This window comes from Mustelus asterias, chromosome 5 (genome assembly GCF_964213995.1).
Source record: "Mustelus asterias chromosome 5, sMusAst1.hap1.1, whole genome shotgun sequence".
In the NCBI taxonomy this organism is placed as follows: Eukaryota; Metazoa; Chordata; class Chondrichthyes; order Carcharhiniformes; family Triakidae; genus Mustelus; species Mustelus asterias.
Genome location: NC_135805.1, coordinates 30,142,756 through 30,166,687, shown reverse-complemented (window position 1 = coordinate 30,166,687; position 23,932 = coordinate 30,142,756). Strand labels below are relative to the sequence as shown.

At 47.1% G+C, this 23,932-nt stretch overlaps 1 protein-coding gene across 3 annotated transcripts in view; it reads right to left on the bottom strand.

The window, feature by feature from the left end:
* ddo (D-aspartate oxidase) overlaps positions 1–23,932 on the bottom strand; it is a 139,836-nt gene that overhangs the window by 88,230 nt on the left and 27,674 nt on the right. For 2 of the 3 annotated variants that reach the window (XM_078212360.1, XM_078212361.1), the window contains exon 2: positions 21,501–21,657. The gene's annotated coding sequence lies outside the window, so the exon portion shown is untranslated. Of the gene's footprint in view, positions 1–21,500; positions 21,723–23,932 lie in introns of those variants that run through there. The other variant, XM_078212362.1, reaches the window with a different exon arrangement.

Genomic DNA, 23,932 nt, shown 5'->3' with positions numbered 1-23,932 from the left:
ACCTGCAAAAGCTATTTCCCACACCGCATAGGTTGAATAAAATTAAGAGCAAACCTTATCAAAATCGGGAAGTTAGTGATACAGCTCTTGGGTTTTAAAAGCACAATTATTGTAGAAGAAAGGAAAAATTGTAAAGGAATTCAATAATTCTAAGTTAATGTGAGAATATGGCCGCATTACAATCCTTAATGACAGCAGAGCAGGAATGTAGAAAAAGAGGTAGAGTGTGTTAAGTTAAGAAGAGCACTGACCATTGATAACATGGAGTGAAAATGTCTGGAAATTATGATCCAAGATAGTTTACCTCCCTATTCTATCAAGGGCAAGCTTTCTCTTGTAACCTACCCAGGAGAGTGAAGGTCTTTGTGGAGAGTATTTTGAAGGCCCTATAGTTTTTGCAGAGGTAAAGGGCATATTTGACCTAAAACCAAGCTTTCTGAGGACAGCTTTGCCAATGGGGAGGTGATGAAGGGGCAGAAAGTCTAAGGTTTGTCTAAATTGCCACAATGCAGGACATAGTGAATGGGAGGAACACTGATGTGAGAGAGTCGATGACCGCGAAGGGAATGTTATTAACTTCCAACAGTCTGACAGTCTGCTCCGCAATGTCTTGGAGAATTACAGGGCTCCATGGTGAACTGGGTTATTTTTTAAAAAACTAATCATTGAAATAACTTCTCATGAACCCAGGGCAATATGCTTACTGTTCAGAATATTTATCTCGAATTATTTTCTCTTTCAAAGGAGAATAGAGAATATACTTGGACATTTAGAAACATAGAAACATAGAAAACTACAGCACAAAACAGGCCATTCGGCCCCACAAGTTGTGCCGAACATATCCCTACCTTTTAGGCCTACCTATAACCCTCCATCCTATTAAGTCCCATGTACTCATCCAGGAGTCTCTTAAAAGACCCTATTGAGTTTGCCTCCACCACCACTGACGGCAGCCAATTCCACTCGCCCACTACCCTCTGTGTGAAAAACCTCCCCCTAACATTTCCCCTGTACCTACCCCCCAGCACCTTAAACCTGTGTCCTCTCGTAGCAGCCATTTCCACCCTGGGAAAAAGCCTCTGAGAGTCCACCCGATCTATGCCTCTCAACATCTTATATACCTCTATTAGGTCTCTTCTCATCCTACGTCTCTCCAAGGAGAAAAGACCGAGCTCCCTCAGCCTATCCTCATAAGGCATGGCACTCAATCCAGGCAACATCCTTGTAAATCTCCTCTGCACCCTTTCAATCTTTTCCACATCCTTCCTGTAATGAGGCGACCAGAACTGAGCACAGTACTCCAAGTGGGGTCTGACGAGGGTCTTATATAGCTGCATCATTATCCCCGCACTCCTAAACTCAATCCCTCGATTGATAAAGGCCAGCACACCATACGCCTTCTTAACCACCTCCTCCACCTGCGGGGCCGATTTTAGAGTCCTATGGACCTGGACCCCAAGGTCCTTCTGATCCTCTACCGTACTAAGAGTCTTTCCCTTTATATTGTACTCCTTCATCCCATTTGACCTGCCAAAATGGACCACTACACATTTATCTGAGTTGAAGTCCATCTGCCACTTCTCCGCCCAGTCTTGCATCCTATCTATGTCCCTCTGTAACTTCTGACATCCCTCCAGACTATCCACAACCCTACCAACCTTCGTGTCGTCGGCAAACTTACCAACCCATCCCTCCACTTCCTCATCCAGGTCATTTATGAAAATGACAAACAGCAAGGGTCCCAGAACAGATCCCTGGGGCACACCACTGGTGACCGACCTCCAATTAGAAAAAGACTCATCTATACACTCTGCCTCCTTTGGGCAAGCCAGTTCTGGATCCACAGGGCAGCAGCCCCTTGGATCCCATGCTCTCTCACTTTTTCGAGAAGCCTTGCATGGGGGACCTTATCGAATGCCTTGCTAAAATCCATATAAACCACATCTACCGCTTTCCCTTTGTCAATGTGTTGAATCACATTTTCGAAGAACTCCACCAGACTCGTAAGGCACGATCTGCCTTTGACAAAGCCATGCTGAGGATTCTTGAGCATACTAAACCTCTCTAAATGCTCATAAATCTTGTCCCTCAGGATCTTCTCCATCAGCTTACCAACCACTGAGGTTAGACTCACCGGTCGGTAATTTCCTGGGCTATCCCTATTCCCCTTCTTGAAAATAGGAACCACATCCTCAATCCTCCAATCCTCCGGCACCTCTCCCGTCTCCATCGACGACGCAAAGATCATCGCCAGAGGCTCTGCAATCTCTTCCCTCGCCTCCCACAGTAACCTGGGGTACATCACATCCGGACCCGGCGACTTATCTATCTTGATGCCATTCAAAGATTCCAGCACAAGCTCTTTGTTAAAGTCCACATACTCAATCCTTTCAGTCCACCGCAAGCCCGCAGTACATCCACCCAGGTCCTTCTCCTCTGTGAAAACCAAGGCAAAATACTCATTAAGCACCTCTGCCATTTCTACTGGTTCTATACAGATTTTCCCGCCTTCACCTTTTATAGGCCCTATTCCTTCACGTCTCATCCTTTTACTCTTCACATATTTATAGAACGCCTTAGGGTTTTCCTTAATTCTACTTGCCAAGGCCTTCTCATGACCCCTTCTGGCTCTCCTAATTCCCTTCTTTAGTCCCTTCCTACAAGCCATATACTCATCTAGATCCCTATCTTCGCCAAGCTAAGGTTTTTCCAACTTTGGTGAAATAATGGCTGAAATCCTGGAAAATGGTGTCTTCAAATCCAGGATTTCCTCTGATCTTCTGTCAAAGCTCTGGTGAAATCCACACGGTCATTCCCCATTATCTTTCATGGATTGTTATCCATGGCTAAGTGGCAGTTCTCCGGCCTCTTGAGTCACAAAGTTCCAGGTTCAAGGACTTGAGTACAAATTTCAAAGCTGACACTCCCAGTGCAGACCTGAGGGGGCGCTGAATTGCTCTAAGAGCCATCTTTCAGCTGAGTTATTGCACCCCATCTCCCTGCTCGGGTGAATGTGAAAGATCCCATGGCACTATTTTGAAGAAATGCCGGTGGCCTGGCCGATATTTATGCCTCAATCAACATCCCAAAAGCCTGGGGCGGTAACACATTCCGGTTTGTGCGAATTTGCTGTGCGGGCACGGGTGTTGCTTTTCCTGCATTACACCAGTGATTTCAAAAGTGCTTCATTGGCTGTAAAGCACTTTGAGACATCCAATGGTCAAGAAATGCGCTTTATTAATACAAGTCTTATTTTCTTTCTAAGGGAAAGAAATAGGATCGTGAACGAAGCCCACTCCATCACGCAAACCAGCCTCCCATCCATTGACTCCGTCTACACTTCCCGCTGCCTCGGAAAAGCAGCCAGCGTAATCAAGGATCCCACTCACCCCAGACCTCTTCCACCTACTTCCGTCAGGAAAAAGATACAACCGGCTCAAGAACAGCTTCTTTCTTGCTGCCATCAGACTTTTGAATGGACCTACCTTATATTAAGTTGATCTTTCTCTACACCCCTAGCTATGACTGTAACACTACATTCTGCACCTTCTCCTTTCCTTCTCTAGGTACGCTATGCTTTATAGTGCATGAGCAACAATATTTTTCACTGTATGCTAATACATGTGACAATAATAAATCAAATCAAATTAAATTAAAGAAAAGAGAATGGATTGGCTCTCTGCCACCTTTGCTATGATGAAGCCAAATACATATGACGTGTTGGCATTTTCACTGTGAGGCAGTTTGACCAGACGTGTCACATCAGGTTGATTGAGAAAGTGAAAAGATATTTTCATAAAGTGCCTCTTTAATTAATTTGAATCTGATGCCTGCACTCTTGTGTGTCCATAAACATGGATTTGGAACATCAAATAAGTAACCAAACAAATAAATAATTTATCAGACATTGTATTCAGTAAAGCCTGTTAATAATTTTTACATTCTACTTTTGAATACAATCGTTGAATCGGCAACAAGAGTTTTTTTAAAGTTTATTTATTTGTGTCACAACTGGGTTACATTAACACTGCAATGAAGTTACTGTAAAAATCCCCGAGTCGCCACACACTGAGGGAGAATTGAGTATAGCCAATGCACCTAATCAGCACGTCTTTCGGACTGTGGGAGGAAACCGGAGCACCCGGAGGAAACCCACACAGACACGGGGAGAACATACAAATTCCACCCAAACAATCACCCGAGGCTGGAATCGAACCCGGGCTTCTGCCACCATCCTGCCCCACTGCATGTCAATCAATAAGAACTGTGCATAATACCCATACCAAAGCTTCAAAACAATCTTATTGTCACAATCAGTACAAGCATGAGGATATTGGATAAAATTGTTTTTATTCATTTATGGGATATGGGCGTCGCTGGCTAGATTGATTAATATTATAGACTGGAACATCATACTTTGTGAAAGTGGCCACTAAACCTGTTAAGATGCTGCATCTTAACCTGTGACCATGAACATTTAAACTATGGATAGTATTTCATTCTGTAGCCAACATTTAGCTGAACATGGACCTGAATGTGGATACTTGGCAGCTCCCTGTGAAGGTTAAACATAATAAGAAGTTTAACAACACCAGGTTAAAGTCCAACAGGTTTATTTGGTAGCAAAAGCCACACAAGCTTTCGGAGCTGCAAGCCCCTTCTTCAGGTGAGTGGGGATTCTGTTCACAAACAGAGCATATAAAGACACAACCTCAATTTACATGAATAATGGTTGGAATGCGAATACTTACAACTAATCAAGTCTTTAAGAAACAAAACAATGTGAGTGGAGAGAGCATCAAGACAGGCTAAAAAGATGTGTATTGTCTCCAGACAAGACAGCCAGTGAAACTCTGTGGGGGTTACAAATAGTGTGCCATGAACCCAATATCCCGGTTGAGGCTGTCCTCGTGTGTGTGGAACTTGGCTATCAGTTTCTGCTCAGCGACTCTGCGCCGTCGTGTGTCGCGAAGGCTGCCTTGGAGAACGCTTACCTGAATATCAGAGGCCGAATGCCCGTGACCGCTGAAGTGCTCCCCAACAGCAGTCACGGGCGCAGAGTCAGGGTAAATGTTAGGGGTAAGTGTTTCACACACAGAGGGTGGTGGGTGAGTGGAATCGGCTGCCGTAAGTGGTGGTGGGAGCAAACTCAATAGGGTCTTTTAAGAGACTCCTAGATGAGTACATGGGACTTAATAGGATGGAGGGTTATAGGTAGGCCTAAAAGGTAGGGATATGTTCGGCACAACTTGTGGGGCCGAAGGGCCTGTTTTGTGCTTAGTTTTTCTATGTTTCTAACTATGGCTTTAACTTCATCTGTACCCAACCTTTACCTGTGTGACAGTGTGAGTGTGATGAATGATTAAGACACTGTATTTCAAACATCTGGGGCAACAGTATGATTATTAGTAACCTCCTCGGTTTTTAAAATCACCAAAAAACTGGCTGCTTGAATTTATTTTAAGAAGTCTCACAACACCAGGTTAAAGTCCAACAGGTTTATCTGGAATCACGAGCTTTCAGAGCGTTGCTCCTTCCTCAGGTGAGTGACTCACCTGAGGAAGGAACAGCGCTCCAAAAGCACTGAAAGGGTGGCACGGTGGCACAGTGATTAGTGCTGCTGCCTCACAGTGCCAGGGACCCGGGTTCAATTCTAAGCTTGGGTCACTGTCTGTGTGGAGTTTGCACGTTCTCCCCGTGTCTGCGTGGGTTTCCTCCGGGTGCTCTGGTTTCACCCACAGTCCAAAGACATGCTGGTTAGGTGGATTGCTAAAATTCTCCCTCAGTGTACATGAACAGGCGCCAGAGTGTGACGACTAGGGGATTTTCACAGTAACTTCATTGCAGTGTTAATGTAAGCCTACTTGTGACTAATAAATAAACTTTACTTTACTTTTTTTCATGGTTCCAACTAAACCTGTTGGATTTTAACCTGGTGTTGTGAGACTTCTTACTGTGCCCACCCCAGTCTAACGTTGGCATCTCCACATCATGGATTTATTTTAAATTAGGAAAAATCTCTCTGAGCATAAGGAAATATGCACACTTTACACACAAACATTTTGATTATGGATTGGAAGGGAATCACCCAAATTCTGCCCATCACAGAACTGGGGACCCATGTGGTCTTAAATCCATTGCAAACAAGCTGAATCTGACTTTAAAAGAAATTTGAATGGGGGAGGGACATGGCCAAAATTGTTGTAACAAGAAACGAAAAGGAGATTCCAGCAACAAGCTTCGTGAATACTAACAAGAGAAAATAGGATCGCTAGCTTTGGTGTAAAAACATTCATGCAACAGGAGGACTGAACTCGTGTCCCTGATCATAGAACAGCTGACAGCCATAAACAAGCAGATGGAAGGTAAAATATGCAAGAAAGCACAAAAATACAAGGTTTGGGAAGTGTTGCTGATCACTTCTCCCTCACGCCAAAATTGGACCAGGTAGAGGATTCAGAACCTGAGTTAGACCAGGTTACCCTGATGCAACTTCACCTGGAAGAGCAGAAGCTAGAATTAGAATTCCAGGAGAGAGAGAGAGAGCGTAAAAATGTCTCTTCCAACTGGCGAAGCTAAAGATGGAATTGTGGTGCGAAAGAGAAAGACACTTGAGGTGAATTGAATTGGCTAGGGAATGGTAATCTTTTACATAGTGGGGAAGCAGCTGGTCATTTGACTCATCCTCATTCAGAGACAAGCTTTATTTTTTTAAGTACTCTAGGTTAGTACCTATATTTGATGAGGATGATATAGAGGCATTCTTCATCCCATTTGAAAAGCTTGCCATCTGATTAAAGTGGCCAGGAGATTCTGGACTCTTTTGCTGCAAGCTCACTGAAAGGGAGGTGCCCATCAGGCTTATTCTCTGTTGCCCGCCAATAGTTGTGAAAATTATGTGCAGGCAAAAGCCTTGATCAAGCATTTTGAAGTGCCTATGAACTCATCCCAGAAGCGTACTGTTAGTAATTCCAAAACTGACCGTATCTAGGATGGATTAAGAGAAATAATACTGTTGGAGGAGTTTTTCCCAGCCTCAAGCCTCCACAAGATTAGTGACCCGAGCTCCAGAAATTAGTCCCTTTTGTAGTATCATCTTACGCCTGACAAAATTTCCCAAGAGCTACCAATTTGGTCCTTCAAGGAAGTATGTCCCTCGAAAGAAATCCGCAAATTAGTTATGTTGCTGCCAGTCAATCCCTGATGCTGGCTAAAGACCTGATCGTACCGCAGAAACTTCCTCAAATCCAATGTGTTAATCAGTGGAGTTGGGGAAGGGGGATCCATGTCCATTCCCCTCCACTGAGTCCACTCATAGAGTGACCTAGTCACTGAGGCTGCTGACAAGGATAGGATTCTTGCTTGGCAATGATTTTCCTGGTGGTGTCCCCTATAGTCCGAGACAAACCAAACACAAAAAGGGAAACCAAGAACCCACAGGAGGAAGTCCCAGGGATTGTTTCAAACTCTGCAGTGACCCAGTCAAGTTTAAATGAGAAGGAGGTGGCACCCCAGCTGGATGGAGGGGGTCTGGTTAGTCGAAACTTTCTTTGAAAATCTACCTGAAGGGGAGGAGGTGCTCAGATGAACGTCCCTAATTAAAGCTCAATGGGTAGATCATGATTTAAAACACAGACTGCCTGCACTGAGGAGGAAGCTGCCCAGGTCCCTGAGTGCTATTACTTGTGAGATGGAGTAATAATGCCAAAGTGGAGACTCCTGGGAGACCGGCAGATGAGAAGTGGGCAACAGATTGTAGGGCTCTCAGAATATCATAAGGAAATTTGACAAATTGCCCATTCCAATCCAATGGCTGAACATGTGGGGACCAGCAAGGCCTTAACTCCAGTAATTCTGGTCCATTGAGGCAGCATGCTGCAAAACCTGTCACACACTCCAGGTTGCAGGGAAACCTTAGGTTGCAAGTAGACCCGTCCCTCGCAAATCTATACCAACATTTGGTGAACCCTTTAACCGGATAGTGAGAGACTGTGAATGGCTGCTACCCAGGATAGACTATCAGTAACTTCTTATTATGGGGCTGGCCAGCCAATTCCCCGAGGCTGTGGTTGAGGGGCTGACCCAGTTTTTTCAGCCCACGGATAAAGGGGACCCACCCAATGAGTCCACAGTCTTCAGTCCATTTGACTTAATTTACAGTTGTGAGGTGCAGTGCTCCCTGAAACTAATAAAAGGATAAGTTTCTGGAATGCACAGGGGACAAAATGTGTATGTCCCAAGAACGACTTATTCAATGTGGTTGAGGCGTTGGAGGGAGTGCAGAGAAGGTTCACCAGGTTGATACCGGAGATGAGGGGTTTGGATTATGAGGAGAGGCTGAGGAGATTGGGTTTGTACTCGTTGGAGTTTAGAAGGATGAGGGGTGATCTTATGGAGACTTATAAGATAATGCGGGGGCTGGATAGGGTGGAGGCGGAGAGATTCTTTCCACTTAGTAAGGAAGTTAAAACTAGAGGACACAGCCTCAAAATAAAGGGGGGTCGGTTTAAGACAGAGTTGAGGAGGAACTTCTTCTCCCAGAGGGTGGTGAATCTCTGGAATTCTCTGCCCACTGAGGTGGTGGAGGCTACCTCGCTGAATATGTTTAAAGCGCGGATGGATGGATTCCTGATTGGTAAGGGAATTAAGTGTTATGGGGATCAGGCGGGTAAGTGGTACTGATCCACGTCAGATCAGCCATGATCTTATTGAATGGCGGGGCAGGCTCGAGGGGCTAGATGGCCTACTCCTGCTCCTATTTCTTATGTTCTTATGTTCTTAATGTCTGTGCTGTGGCCAAGGCACATTTAAAAGTGTCGCAGCAAATAATGAGAAGGCAGACAGACTGGCGTGTTGAAATCCAAACTCTCCAGACAGGAGCTGCTGCCGCTGCCAAAGGACTCTTTCAGAATCAAATTTAATGCCACATATCAAGTGGTTGAAGAGATTAGTGAGGTAAATCATCTGATACATTCTCCTGACCAAAGAAATAAACACTGAATACGCCATCTAAATATGTTAAAGTAGATTCACAGCCGAGAACCGAGTCAAGCTGTAAGTGTTTTCCAGAGAGCAGAGATAGAAACATAGAAACTAGAAGCAGGAATAGGCCATTCGGCCCTTCAAGCCTGCTCCACCATTCATTCTGATCATGGCCGATCATCAATTTCAATATCTGATCCTGCCTTCCCCCCCATATTCCTTGATCTCTTTAGCCCCCAAAATTATATCTAATTTCTTCTATCTAATAGCAGGGGACAGCTAGGAAGGATCAGTGAGGAGGAATCATAGAATCCCTACAATGGGCCATTCAGCCCATCGAGTCTGCACCGACCACAATCCCACCCAGGTCCTATCCCCGTAACACCATGCATTTACCCTAGCTGGTACTTAGCTAAGAGGGAGTGGACGACTCCCAGGTCAAACCCCCAACAGTTCAGCTGGCAAACACTGAAATTCCTGAAAATCTAAACGCCTTCTCCACCTGCCTGAGAGACGAGTACTGGGAAGATACAGGGCGGCACTGTAGTACAGTGGTTAGCACTGCTGCTTCACAGCTCCAGGGACCTGGGTTTGATTCCCGGCTTGGGTCACTGTCTGTGTGGAGTTTGCACATTCTCCTCGTGTCTGCGTGGGTTTCCTCCGGGTGCTCCGGCTTCCTCCCACAGTCCAAAGATGTGCGGGTTAGGTTAATTGGCCAAGCTAAAGTTTCCCTTAGTGTCCTGGGATGCATAGGTTAGAGGGATTAGTGGGTAAATATGTAGGGATATGGGGGTAGGGCCTGGGTGGGATTGTGGTCGGTGCAGACTCGATGGGCCGGATGGCCTCTTACTGTGCTGTAGGGATTCTAAGACTTCTAAGACTCTAAGATATTGCCGCCCTGCTCAGGGAATTTAAAGAAATCCATGGGGATCACCCGGAATGTAATTTACTGGCAAACCACGATACCCTCACCGATAAAGCAGAATCCCTGTCGGCTGAGTCCTGATAAGTTGGCTGACATAGTAAGAAGTCTAGCAACACCAGGTTAACGTGCAACATTCCACATCAAGTTGGCTGAGGTCAGACAAGCAATCAGAAACACACGAGACATAATATATTCAAGCCCAGCCAGAGCGCATCAGCCCCAAACCCTCGGTCCAGGAGAGCTGTAAAGAGGTGGCTGACAGGGTCAGTGTCTTTCATCACCCCAGGACCAGACCAGACTTCCGTGAAGGAATAGGTTGACTGACCAGTGGACAGTTCTTCACCTTTCTCAGCAGCACCTGAAGATTGTATTTTTAGCCCACTCTCCCTGCATTGCCAACTGTTCCCTCCCCTCCATCACCTTCTCCAACAACAGTGAACTCAGCACCTTTCTATTTCATTACTGGGTTCGATTCCCGGCTTGGGTCACTGTCTGTGTGGAGTTTGCACATCTAGCCCCTCGAGCCTGCCCCGCCATTCAACAAGATCATGGCTGATCTGAAGCGAATCAGTTCCACTTACCCGCCTGCTCCCCATAACCCTTAATTCCCTTATCGATCAGAAATCTATCTACCCGTGATTTAAACATATTCAACGAGGTAGCCTCCACCACTTCAATGGGAGAGAATTCCAGAGATTCACTACCCTCTGAGAGAAGAAGTTCCCCCTCAACTCTGTTGAGACACACTCACCCGAACAGGCACCGGAGTGTGGCGACTAGGGGATTTTCACAGTAACTTCATTGCAGTGTTAATGTAAGCCTTACTTGTGACACTAATAAATAAACTTCAAACCTCTTTCTTTGCTGGCTTTCCGCCGCACAATAGCAACATTCTCTTCTCACAAGCAACTCCTCTCAGCATTCCTTCCTTACTTTATATTCCACACACAACTTTACATTTGTCACCTCCTTCATATTCAACACACACACACACAAATCCTCCAACTCTTGGTGTCAGAAAGAAAACCAGGACTGGGAGGCAGGAGTGTCCAATATATTGTACCTTTCATCCAAGCAGAGCAGGCCTCTGGAGATTAGGAGCCCAGGGAAAGCCATCGGCATCTTCACAGTAAGTAGTCAACAATTACCCAGTTCCAGTGACCTACCTAGGATCAGCCCTAATTCAAGAGGAGAGATTGAACAGATTGGGTCTGTACTCGTTGGAGTTTAGAAGGCTGAGGGGTGATCTTATAGAGACATATAAGAGAATGAAGGGGCTAGACACGGTAGAGGCAGAGAGATTCTTTCCACTTAGAAGGGAAACCAGAACTAGAGGACACAGCCTCAAAATAAGTGGGGACCGGTTCAGAATAGAGTTGAGGGGGAACTTCTTCTCTCAGAGGGTGGTGAATCTCTGGAATTCTCTGCCCAATGAAGTGGTGGAGGCTTCCTCGTTGAATATGTTTAAATCACGGATAGATGGATTCCTGATTGGTAAGGGAATTAAGGGTTATGGGGAGCAGGCGGGTAAGTGGAACTGATTCGCTTCAGATCAGCCATGATCTTCATGAATGGCGGGGCAGGCTCAAGGGGCTAGATGGCCTACTCCTGCTCCTATTTCTTATGTTCTTATGTTCAATGCAGAGTGCAAGAGGACATGCCAGAAGCAGTGCCAGACATACTTAAAAATGAGGGGTGCGATTCTCTCTCAAAAAAAACTTTGTGTTGAATTTGCATAAAAACGGGAGTAAATCCTGCTGCTTTCTCCCTCGCTCTGTGCATCACAGAGTGCCTCAGGGTGAATCACGATGAAAAGCTGGGGATGGGACCTATTCCCGCTGGAGAGGCCGGCAGCATAGAGCTGAGTGGGCCACTGTCACAGTGCACTGATCTGTCAGAGATTGGTGCATGTGCAGTAGGCCCGCACTGCCAGCTTCCCGATCGCTGGCATCCCAGACGTGTCCAGGCCAGGCCTGACCCCCCCATCCCCCAGGCAGTTTCGATCTTCCCCGACCACCCCCCCACCACAGTCCCAACCACCACCCTCCCCCCCCTACAGCCCCATACCCCCTCTCCCCACAGCCCCAATGGCCTGCCCCGATCAGCCCATTCGCTCCCTCTGTCACCAATCCCGACTGCAGAATAGCAGCTGGACCTCCCACCTCCACCGATCGCCCCCCCCCCCCGAAAGGTTCTGCCCCTAATAGGCCCCACCCATCTGGCCCCACCCCCTTTGCACTGCCCGATGCGTGGTGGGCAGTGCCAAGGTGCCCCCTGGGCACTGCCACTTTTCCCCAGGAGGCCAGGCTGGCACTGCCAAGCTGCAATGCCCTGGGGGGCAACCCCCCTTTACCCCCCCAGCCTCCTGGTGAGGCCTCCTTCCACTCCAGCGAGGTTGGGCTGCCAGCTCTCCATTACCATAGAAAACTGGGTGACTGTCGCTGAAGGCAGTGACCTCTAGTGGCAGACTGTTTGGAAGGGCATTGGAAGTTGCGAGCAGAAATAAAAAGTTCACTTGGCCGAGAAGAGAGTCCAGAGAAAACAGAAGCCAATGAAAGCTGTACCTTCTCAGCCCACTAACTTCCTTAGCAACTGGCACTGGCTTATTGAGACAAACAATCCAGATACCCAGCAACTGCATTCCTTCATACCCATAACCACACCTTTTACTTGCCGGAACCGAGAGAAGTGAAAAGATAAATCTTTGAGTGATGGGAACACGTTCGGCCAGGGAGTGGTGGTGGATGGGAATAGTTCGGGCCTCTGCTCAAAGAAGAAGCAGAGAGCTCTAAGACTCACCTGGTGGGGATGGGGGTGTCGAGGGATTGAACACCCGTAGTGAAGAGGATGCAGTTAGGGCCGAGAAACTGGAAATGGTTGATTTGATGTAGGACATCAGAGGAATCTGAGAGTGGGAAGAGACTGGATAAGGAGAGAGAGAATGGAGTCAAGATGGGAAGAAATTAGTTCCTTTGGGCAGGAACAGGCTGATACGATGGGTTTACCAGGACAGTCCTGTTTGTGGATCTTGGGAAGGAGGTATCATAGAATCATAGAATCCTACAGTGCAGATGGAGGCCATTCAGCCCATCAAATCTGCACTGACTCTCTGACTGATCATTTTACCTTCGTCAGATGGAGTGGAAATGTGGGAGGAAACCAGAGCACCGGGAAACACAAGCAGACACGGGGGAGAACACGCAAACTCCATACAGACAGTGACCCAAGCTGGGAATCGAACCTGGATCCCTGGAGCTGTGAGGCAGCAGTGCTAACCACTGTGTTACCGTGCCACCCCCCGGGGTAGAATCAGATAGTGTGGGATTATGGGACTATGAGCTTGTGGCGGGGGGAGATCTCTAGACGCGATTAGGTCAGTGACGGTCCTGGAAACAATGGCTTGATGTTTTGAATAAATTATGTTTTTTTGCGGGACCGAGCTGACTTGGCTTCAGCCTCGCCATGTGATGAACTCGCTCAGCAAGCTGTGAGCTAACAGTCAGGAAGGAGCAGTCAGCTGTGTACTTTACAGGGCTTATCAGGGCTATTTGCTGACTTGTCATTAGATGGTGCTGGTTAACCTCTTGCCATGAGTTTCTGCCCTGCTGAATTCTGATCACTGAGAAGATTTTGCTGCCATGGCTCTGCACAGAGCTGCCTTCTATCCGAAACACAAAGGGACTTGAGAGTCCTTGTTCAAGATTCTTAACGTGCAGGTTCAACCAGCAGTTAGGAAGGCAAATTCAATGTTAGCATTCATGTTGAGAGGGCTAGAATACAAGAGCAGGGATGTACTTCTGAGGCTGTATAAGGCTCTGGTCAGACCCCATTTGGAGTATTGTGAGCAGTTTTGGGCCCCATATCTAAGGAAGGATGTGCTGGCCTTGGAATGGGTCCAGAGGAGGGTCACAAAAATGATCCCTGGAATTAAGAGCTTGTCGTATGAGGAACGGTTGACGACTCTGGGTCTGTACTCGTTGAAGTTTAGACGGATGAGGGGGGGGATCTTATTGAAACTTACAGGATACTGCGAGGCCTGGATAGAGTGGACAAGGAGAGGATATTTCCACTAATAGGAAAAGCTAGAACCAGAGGGCACAACCTCAGGCTAAAGGGACAATCAAGCAAAGATGAGGTGGAATTTCTTCAGCCAGAGAGTGGTGAATCTGTGGAACTCTTTGCCGCAGAAGGCTGTGGAGGCCAGGTCGTTGAGTGTCTTTAAGACAGAGATAGATACGTTCTTGATTAATAAGGGGTTCTGGGGAAAAGGCAGGAGAATGGGGATGAGAAAAATATCAGCCATGATTGAATGGCGGAGCAGACTCGATGGGCCGAGTGGCCTAATTCTGCTCTTATGTCTTATGGTCTATACGCTTTTACTGCCGTCCTGGTCAGGTAGGGGTGCCTTTGGGTCTGGAGGAGAATGCAGAGCACTGAGGAAAACAGAAAAGAACAGGAAGAGTTTGCAGAGACACAGTATTAGCAAAGCGTTAATCAGATGATGCAACTATTGATTCCTCATTATATCAATTCCTTTAAATTAACCGAGTCCAGTAAACTCTTGATTGTATCTGATCCTCCCAGCAGTTTAATTATCCTATTGATATATTCTGATTCTGTAACAAGCCTGTAACGAGACTATGAGAGTTTATCGTCCTAAGGGGAAGAGTAGACAACTCAGGCTTATTGGCTATTCATCTATTAACATGTGGGGACACAGGGAATTGTAATATTGCTTTGATGGTTACAGCTGACAGAGAAGGGTTGGGTGCAATGACTTTGAAAAAGATAAAGTTAAAGTTTATTTATTAGTCACAAGTAAGGCTTACATTAACACTGCAATGAAGTTACTGTGAAATTCCCCGAGTCGCCACACTCGGCGCCTGTTCGGGTCAATGCACCTAACCAGCACGTCCTTCAGACTGTGGGAGGAAACCAGAGCACCCGGAGGAAACCCACGCAGACACGGGGGGAATGTGCAAACTCCACACAGACCCAAGCCGGGAATCAAACCTGGGTCCCTGGCGCTGTGAGGCAGCAGTGCTAACCACTGTGCCACCATTCCGCCTGAAAGGTTACATTTGTCCGTGTGCGGGGGAGGGTGTTGATGTCCATGTGTGGGGGGGAATGGGGGGTGTGGGGGTTGACAGATATATGGGAGATCAGGGCGCATGCCTAGTAGTCAGCAGCCAGCTTCCCCAGCGAGCTTAGGATCCGCACCTCCACGTGTGTGAAACTCCCGATTGCCAAAAAAATTGACAGAATGTGGGAAAATTGTGTGGAGAAGCTCGGTGTAAAAACAGGAGCGAAATACTCTGCTTTTCAGACTTTTGTGACATTTAGAATTTTGAGGGTAAACATTCCACCGAATACATAAGACCTTTTATTATAGCTAAGACTGGTCCTGTCTTCACTAGTCAGGTAGCAGGAAGGGCCACTGAGCAGTGAGCCGGAGATGAAGCCCTGTCTTCTCTCTAGCCCAGAGATACTCAGGCCTGTTGTGGCATCATAGAATCCTACAGCACAGAAGGAGGCCATTTGGCCCATCAAGTCTGCACCGACCACAATCCCACCCAGGCCCTATCCCCATAACCCCATGCATTTACCTTAGCTAATCCCCCTGACACTAAGGGGCAATTTAGCATGGCCAATCAACCTAACCTACGCATCTTTGGAGTGTGGGAGGAAACTGCAGCACCCGGAGGAAACCCACGCAGACACGGGGAGAACGTCAAACACCACACAGACAGTGACCCAAGGCCGGAATTGAACCTGGCTCCCTGGCGCTGTGAGGCAGCAGTGCTAACCACTGTGCCACCGTGCTGCCCCTGGTATCTTTATCAGGCCCCAGATCCACAAACTCAGCATAGGACAGCAATTGGATCTGGGATTATCCAGTCAGCACAGTTCAGTTTCATTCAGGGTAATACATCTTTTATATCAGTTAAGCCAGCCAATTGTTATTTGATGATAAGGTTCATCCACAGATTAAGTAGACTTCATTAAAAATTAAAGGGACATCATTGTCTGATAAACTGATCTGCTGCTGCAATCAGGCAACAATGGGCTCATTGATATCATCAGTGATGTGTTCCAATCATCCTTCATATAATGAAGGAGCCAAAACAAACACAGACTGGTGAGCAGAGATGGTGTTGCTGGATGTTAAAATGGGGCTCAAGTCTGTGATTCCCAATACAGACAGGGAAAACTGGAAGTCTGGGAGTACGGAGGATAGGCAGGGCCTCACGTACGGAAGTGTTCTCGGAGTCCTGTCTCGAACAGGCCAAACTCATCTACACTACACAAGTTCAAGATAAGGGGGGAAAGGTTCAGTGGAGATGTGAGGGGAAAGTTTTTTTTACACAGAGAATGGTAGTGGCCTGGAATGCACTACCAAGCAAGGTGGCTGAGGCAGATATGTTAGCGACATTTAAGACTCATCTGGATAGACACATGAACAGACGGGGAATAGAAGGATATAAGCAGTTCGTCTAGATAGGACAATGTGATTGGTGCAGGCTTGGAGGGCCGACGGGCCTGTTCCTGTGCTGTACTGTTCTTTGTTCTTGCGGGCAGGTAGGAATTTACCATGGCTGTGTGTTGAGGAATTGTATTGGGGCTGGGCCCCTGGGCTAGGGTAGATCCTCTTCCTTCCTTGTGGGTGACGAAGCGCGCTCCAGACCCGCAGAGAAAACAATTAACTTTCACAGACATAAAAACAGAAAAATACTGGAAAATCTCAGCAGGTCTGACAGCAGCTGTGGAGAGAGAGTAGAGCCAGCGTTTCAAATCTAGATGATCTTTCATAGAAATCATAGAAACCCTACAGTGTGGAAGGAGGCCATTCGGCCCATCGAGTCTGCACCGACCACAATCCCACCCAGGCCCTATCCCCACATTTTTTTTTTACTTGCTAATCCCTCTAACCTACGCATCCCAGGACTCTAAGGGGCAATTTTTAACCTGGCCAATCAACCTAACCCGCACACCTTTGGACTGTGGGAGGAAACCGGAGCACCCGGAGGAAACCCACGCAGACACGAGGAGAATGTGCAAACTCCACACAGACAGTGACCCGAGCCGGGAATCGAACCTGGGTCCCTAGAGCTGTGAAGCAGCAGTGCTAACCACTGTGCTACCGTGCCGCCCCCATCAGAGCTCTGACGAAGGGTCATCTAAACTTGAACCGTTGGCTCTGTTTGCTCTCCAGAGATGCTGTCAGACCTGCTGAGATTTTCCAGCATTTTTCTGTTTTTGTTTCAGATTCCAGCATCTGCAGTATTTTGCTTTTAACTTTTAACTAGATGGGATTAAATGGGAGTTCAGATGTTTCTCAAGTGTCAGTGCGGACTTGATGGGCTGAAGGGCCTCTTCTGCTCTGTATGATTCTGTGATCCCATCTGGTTTCAGGTGAGCTTAATGGCAAACAGAAATTCCCCTAAACTCTGGTTTAGAAACATAGAAAATAGAAGTAAGAGTAGGCCATTCGGCCCTTCGAGCCTGCTCTGCCATTCATTTTGCCAAAGAAAATCCAGCCACAGATACACCTGACACCACGTTGTTAAAGACAAAACCCCTTAATATCTCCGCTCTGTTTCCTGCTCCTGGGTCTGCCTCTGTTAGCTAACAGCAGCTTTATAATTCCACCTCACATCCAGTACCTAATTGCTCCTCTTACACCGTTCCAAAGGCAGCAGTTTACGCCGGGAGCGCACTAAGGGCTTCTTCCATTGGCAGCGCAAAACTGATTAGAGGTGGAAGGTGTCAGTGAACCTGAACATTTGTTCTTAATTAAGTTTGATTTGCGGAGGGATTAGTTCAGGTTTGCTTGCATAATAATTTTCTGGCACAGCAGTAATAGGATTTCTGGGTTATCTGCCAAAATTTCCACAGCAATTGACATCATGCTCCCTCACAGCAATCAGTCCGGAGAGATTATCACTGATTTTGATGTAATTATCAATAATTAGAGGGAAGTACCAATTCATAATTTACAATACAGAAACTCAGTTTTATTTCTCTGATTTACTCATCCATCCACAACCTTTCCTCTAACTGAGGATTAAGCTCCCAGAAGGAACAAACAGGAAAATAAGAATACTGGTCTGAACTATTTTTCTCCTCTGGGCAGTGGTCTAAAAATGTCCAGCATAAGGTCCATGCATTTGAACTCTGTCCATAAAGTCATAGATCCTGTTTTTTTATGTAATGCTTTGTTAACTGCCCTATCAACTTGACTTGCATCTTTACATACAAGATTTGTATACATAAATCCCCCAGAATGTTCCATTCCTTCATCAATTTTACCACATTGGGCCAGATCTCCTGGTCTCCGGATCATCAGAGACCAGATGTATGATTGAAAACATGGCAGGTCCTGTGGAAGTCCTGACACGCGGACCGTTGTGGGAACTGCACAGGACGTTTCATTTCTGATAGACAATTCCCCTGTTCCCCAGTATCCTCAGTGAATGCTGGCACAGTGGTTGGCACTGCTGCCTCACAGCGCCAGGGACACAGGTTCGATTCTGTCTTTGGGTGACTGTCTGTGTGGAGTTTGCACGTTCTCCCCGTATCTGCGTGGTTTTCCTCTGGGTACTCCGGTTTCCTCCCACAGTCCAAAGAAATTCAACCAAGGGTCACCTTTGTACAATGGGTAGTTTTAGCAATAGGCAACATGGTGGTCAGCAATGCAGTCTCACAGCGCCAGGGACCTGGGTTCGATTCCGGCCTTGGGTCAGTGTGTGGAATTTGCACATTCTCCCCATGTCTGCGTGGGTTTCCTCCAGGTGCTCTGGTTTCCTCCCACAGTCCAAAGATGTGCGGGTTAGGTTGATTGGCCATGCTAAATTGTCCCTTAGTGTCAGAGAGGTTAGCAGGGTAAATATGGGGGGTTACAGGGATAGGGCCTGGATGGGATTGTTGCCAGTGCAGGCTTGATGGGCTGAATGGCCTCAAACAAAGAACAAAGAACGAAGAACAATACAGCACAGGAACAGGCCCTTCGGCCCTCCAAGCCCGCGCCGCTCCCTGGTCCAAACTAGACCATTCTTTTGTATCCCTCCATTCCCACTCCGTTCATATAGCTGTCTAGATAAGTCTTAAACGTTCCCAGTGTGTCCGCCTCCACCACCTTGCCTGGCAGCGCATTCCAGGCCCCCACCACCCTCTGCGTAAAATACGTCCTTCTGATATCTGTGTTAAACCTCCCCTCCTTCACCTTGAACCTATGACCCCTCGTGAACGTCACCACTGACCTGGGGAAAAGCTTCCCACCGTTCACCCTATCTATGCCTTTCATAATTTTATACACCTCTATTAAGTCTCCCCTCATCCTCCGTCTTTCCAGGGAGAACAACCCCAGTTTACCCAATCTCTCCTCATAACTAAGCCTCCTTCTGCACTGTAGGGATTCTATGATTCTATGAGAGCAGGACCCAGTAATGCTTTGCCATCATATTTAGCGATGAGTGACCAAACCCATTGTCTGCTATATTCGCTCAAATCTGCATGCCTTGTCTTGAGGGAGCGGGAGATGAGTGATATTCTGGTGTTTATGACTCAGGGAAGAGACAGTAATCGTTTTCATGGGGACAAAGGCATCAAAGATGATGGAGAGGCTAAATCAGTAGTTGGATAAATATCATGATGAACTGTGGATCAAAGGATAGATAGTTGGGAATTTGAACATGCAACGCAGAGAGGCCTGGGGTAGAGCAGCAGCAGTGAGGGAAGAACAAGCAGCAGAAATAAGGAGAGCAAAAGAATGAACAGGGAGCACATGAAGAAAAATGAGGATCGGTAAAGATTTGAACTCTTAAGACAGGACAGGCAGTCTACACCCTCCTCCTAATAGGAATGATAAAGTGTTGGTCCCATAATGTGCACGCCAGTAGCTGGCACAGGCACGTGCCGTTGTGTGTGTAAGTAACCCAGTCCCTCGAATTTCAGGCAGGGTCAAGGCAAGGACAGACGGGTGGAATGGGTTCCTGTGCTGTGGAACTTCCAACAGGGCACTGGCATTGATTGAATTGCTAAGCTCTAATCTTTAGACTCTGCCCCTCCCCCACCACCCACCCATTTCAGAAGGTCCTGATAGGAAGAAGATTCACCCTAACAGAATGGGAAAGCCAGTTTGTAGAGGGAGGGGGGAGGTGGGTCATGAGCAGTCAATGGATTTTTTTTTTGTTTGGATACGTTGCTTGTTGTTTTAAAAAATGTTTGCCAGATCAACCTTCCTTGGCCCAGTTTCCTGGAACTGCCATCATGTATTAACAGACGACAGATTTCCAAGGTCTGATGATGTGTTGTGCAGACGTGTCATTAGCTCATTTTGAAGGCATTAATAAATTCTCTTTGTACTTACAGCTAGGCTTCTGTTCTTCAGTTCTGGTTGATGGATAAGAATCTGAAAGTGTGCCCCTTTTTTTCTGCCTAAGTATCTAATCAACTGCATTGTGAATCTTTATTAATGCGAAAATAATTTTTACTGTCACAAATTTATGAAAAAAAAGACTTGCGCTAATCACGGAATTGTTGCAGTCCATTCAGCCCATCGTGTCAGCACCAGCTCTCCAAATTAACAATTCACTTCATGCTTTTACCCCACTTTCTCCCCATAGCACTGCACATTCTTCTTTTTCAGGTAACAGTCTAATTCACGTTTTAACGGCAGCTCCTTTTCAGGGACCTCTCAGTGGGTGGAATGTTACCTTTATTCACCGAGTGTGGCAGCAGGCGAATAAAGCAGTGTTGATGCCACTGGCACCAATTGCAGCTTCCTCTCACATATTGTTAACAACATAGTTGATGCTCCAATTGAGCCATGAGCTAAGATCTACACCTGCATCCTTGCTGCTGAATCCCTCTCCAACTTCCCCACTGTGCCCACTCCATAAACCCGTCCCGCACCGTGACCTAACCCTGGTCTGGGTTGCTCCTGAATCCGGGGCCTCCAGTGGCTATTCTTCCCTCAGAGTCCACAGCCTCCCTGGTGGCACCAGTGAACAAAAGAGTTGGCAGTCTCTGATTGGCTAGTGGCTCTCGGTGGTCAGGTTTTCCACTCCTGGGGTATTTCATCCGGGGGGGGGGGGGGGTAGACGGCCCACTAATGGCCACCTAAGTGCCTGAGAAGAACTTAATACTTGTGGGCATTTCCGGAGAAGACAATGCAAATCTCTTACTGGCTCTCCAGGTGGCTGGTGAGACCCCGGATACTCTCATGGGGGCAAAATTATGGAGCTTTGGACACCAATCAGGGGCCAAAGTGGAGTCTAATGCACACTCACAGCTCAGCTGCAAATAGTGTCATACATCACCTTGGTTATATTAGTGTGGGTGCGGCTAGTTAGTGTGGGTGCGGCTAGTGAGTGTGGGTGCGGCTAGTTAGTGTGGGTGGGTGCAGTTAATGTCCGCTGGAAGTATGCAGAACAGGCAGCTCATGACATCCAATCAATGTTGTACAATAATTGATGCAGCAGTGACATTCTGGAGCTCAGTACTCCAGTTAATACGCTCTCTTAAACTGAACACACATTAAGCTGACAGAACTCCCCACCACCGCTGTTTAAGGAGATCATCAACTACTTACATGTTATTTGCTGGTTGATTTATTCCAGATGGACAAGGTTGTATAGATTTTGAACTTTCCATTTTATTTGTGTTGCAAAAATCTTCAGGGAGTGGCAGATGCTGAAGGTCCTATCCTCCACTTGCTGCCAGACATGGATGCAAGTGTAGACATTGCCCTGTGAATACAGAGAGAAAGGGAGAATGAATAGAGGCCATGCACAGCTGGACACGATGCTGGAAGAAGGAAGAGGTGCTCTCTTGGCGAGGGAGGTGAGATGCAGCCCGGATGCTCAGAAAACAATTCTCCTATCTGAATCTCAGTTAGGAACAGTGTGCGAGATGTACGGGCTTCAGTAAAGGCACCATGTCTAAAATGTGCCACCAGTCACAGAGGAGGGTGAGACCATATTGCCAGTGGCTGTGCAGGCAACTGTAGCAATCAACTTGTGTGTGTCTAGAATCCTTCCAAGCTAGGGCTGCAGATATTTGCAACATCTTGAAGTTCGTTGTTATGTAAAGAAGGTCGTGGAGACTCTCCAAAGAGAGCTACTGGCATCTCATTCTCTCTTGCCAGAGACTAGAAGGCACAGACAACTTGCGGCTTTGCTAGGAATGCAGGCTTTCCCTTAGTGTAGAGTATCATTGACTGCCTGCCCATTGCTGTGCAGGCACCACATACCAGCTCAATCTGGTATCCCCCTCAGTCTGGGGGATTCCATCACATTGGTGTGTGGCTATGGGAGCTGGATGTCCAGTATCCTGGCAGTGGTCATGCTGCCTCCATTCCTTGCCAATCTGCTCAGCCACTACAGCAAACCTAACAATGGTACTGGGCGAGTGGGGTTCTCTGCTGGTACCTCCAGTGCACAACCCACACACAAACCAGGCAGCCTACAATTATTAATTCGTTCATGGGATGTGGGCATTGCTGATTGGGCCAGCATTTATTGCCCATCCCTGAGGGCATTGCTGTGGCTCTGGAGTCACAGGTAGGCCAGACCAGGTAAAGACGGCAGACTTCCTTCCCTAAAGGACATTAGTGAACTAGATGGGTTTTTGCGGCAATCATTAGACTTTTAATTCCAGATTTTTCAAATTTCATCATCTGCCATGGTGGGGTTTGAACCTGGGTCCCCAGAGCATTACCTTGGGTCTCTGGATTACCAGTCCAGCTACAATACCACTACACCACCACCTCCCCCAATGAGAACCATGTTTCTACCCAAAATAGGATAGAACTGGAACAACACTTCCACTATCTGGACTGTTCAGGAGGAGCCCTGTAATACTCAATAGAGAAGGTATCAAGATTCATAATGCCACATGCCTCACAACCTCACCATCATGAGAAGACTGTCCTTAGCATCAGCTATACAACAACACACTGTTCAAAATGCTGCAAGTTGGGTAGAAAAAATTACTTCCACTGGAGTCAGAGATCCAAAAGTCATATATACAATACTCATCAATGTATATTTATAGCACCTTTAATGTAAAAAAACACCCTTAAGGAGCTCCACAGAATCATTACAGACAGAATACAACAGCTAGACATATAAAGAGATATATTAGGTCAGATGACCAAAATCTTAGTCAAAGAGATAGGTTTTAAGGAGCGTCTTAAAGGAGGAAGGTGAGGTAGATAGCGAGGTGACGAGGCGCAGGGAGTGAATTCCAGATCTTACAGGTACATTGTTTTAGATAGTGTGGAGGAGTGTGCCTCTCCAGGGGTAAGACACAGTGACCAGGTCACTGGCACACAGTCAGGCTCTGTGGCCCGGAAAGGCAAGAGAGGGGTTAGGAGAGCAATAGTGGTGGGGGATGCGTCAGTTAGAGGCACAGACAGGCGATTCTGTGGGGGCGAACGGGACTCCAGGATGGTAGTCTGCCTACCTGGTGCTGGGGTCACGGATGTCTCCGAGCGGATAGGAGGCATTTTAAAAGGGGAAGATAAAGAAACGGATGTCATTATACACATTGGTGGAAATGACGTAGATAGGAAGAGTAGGGGGGTCCTAAGGGAGCAATTCAGGGAGTTGGGAAATAGGTTAAAAAGTAGGTTCACTAGGGTGGCCATCTCTGGGCTGCTCCCAATGCCTCGTGCCAGTGAGGATAAGAATAGGGAGTTGGTTCAAATGAATGCCTGGCTAAAGGACTGGTCCAGGAGGGAGGGCTTTATTTTCATAGACCAATGGGAGGTTTTCAGGAGAGGATGGCACCTGTACAAGAGGGAGGGGTCACAACTAAGTTGGAAGGGCACAAATATCCTGGCTGGGAGCTTTGCTAATGCAGTTCGGGGGGGTTTAAACTAGTGTGGCAGGGGGGTGGGGATCAAACTATTAGGTCTATAAGTGTGGTGGCTGGGGACGAGCTTGGGGCTGGGACAAGGCTGGCAAAGAAGAAGAGCACTCTGGGGGAGGACGACCTCACTGAGCCTGGGGGTCTGGAGTG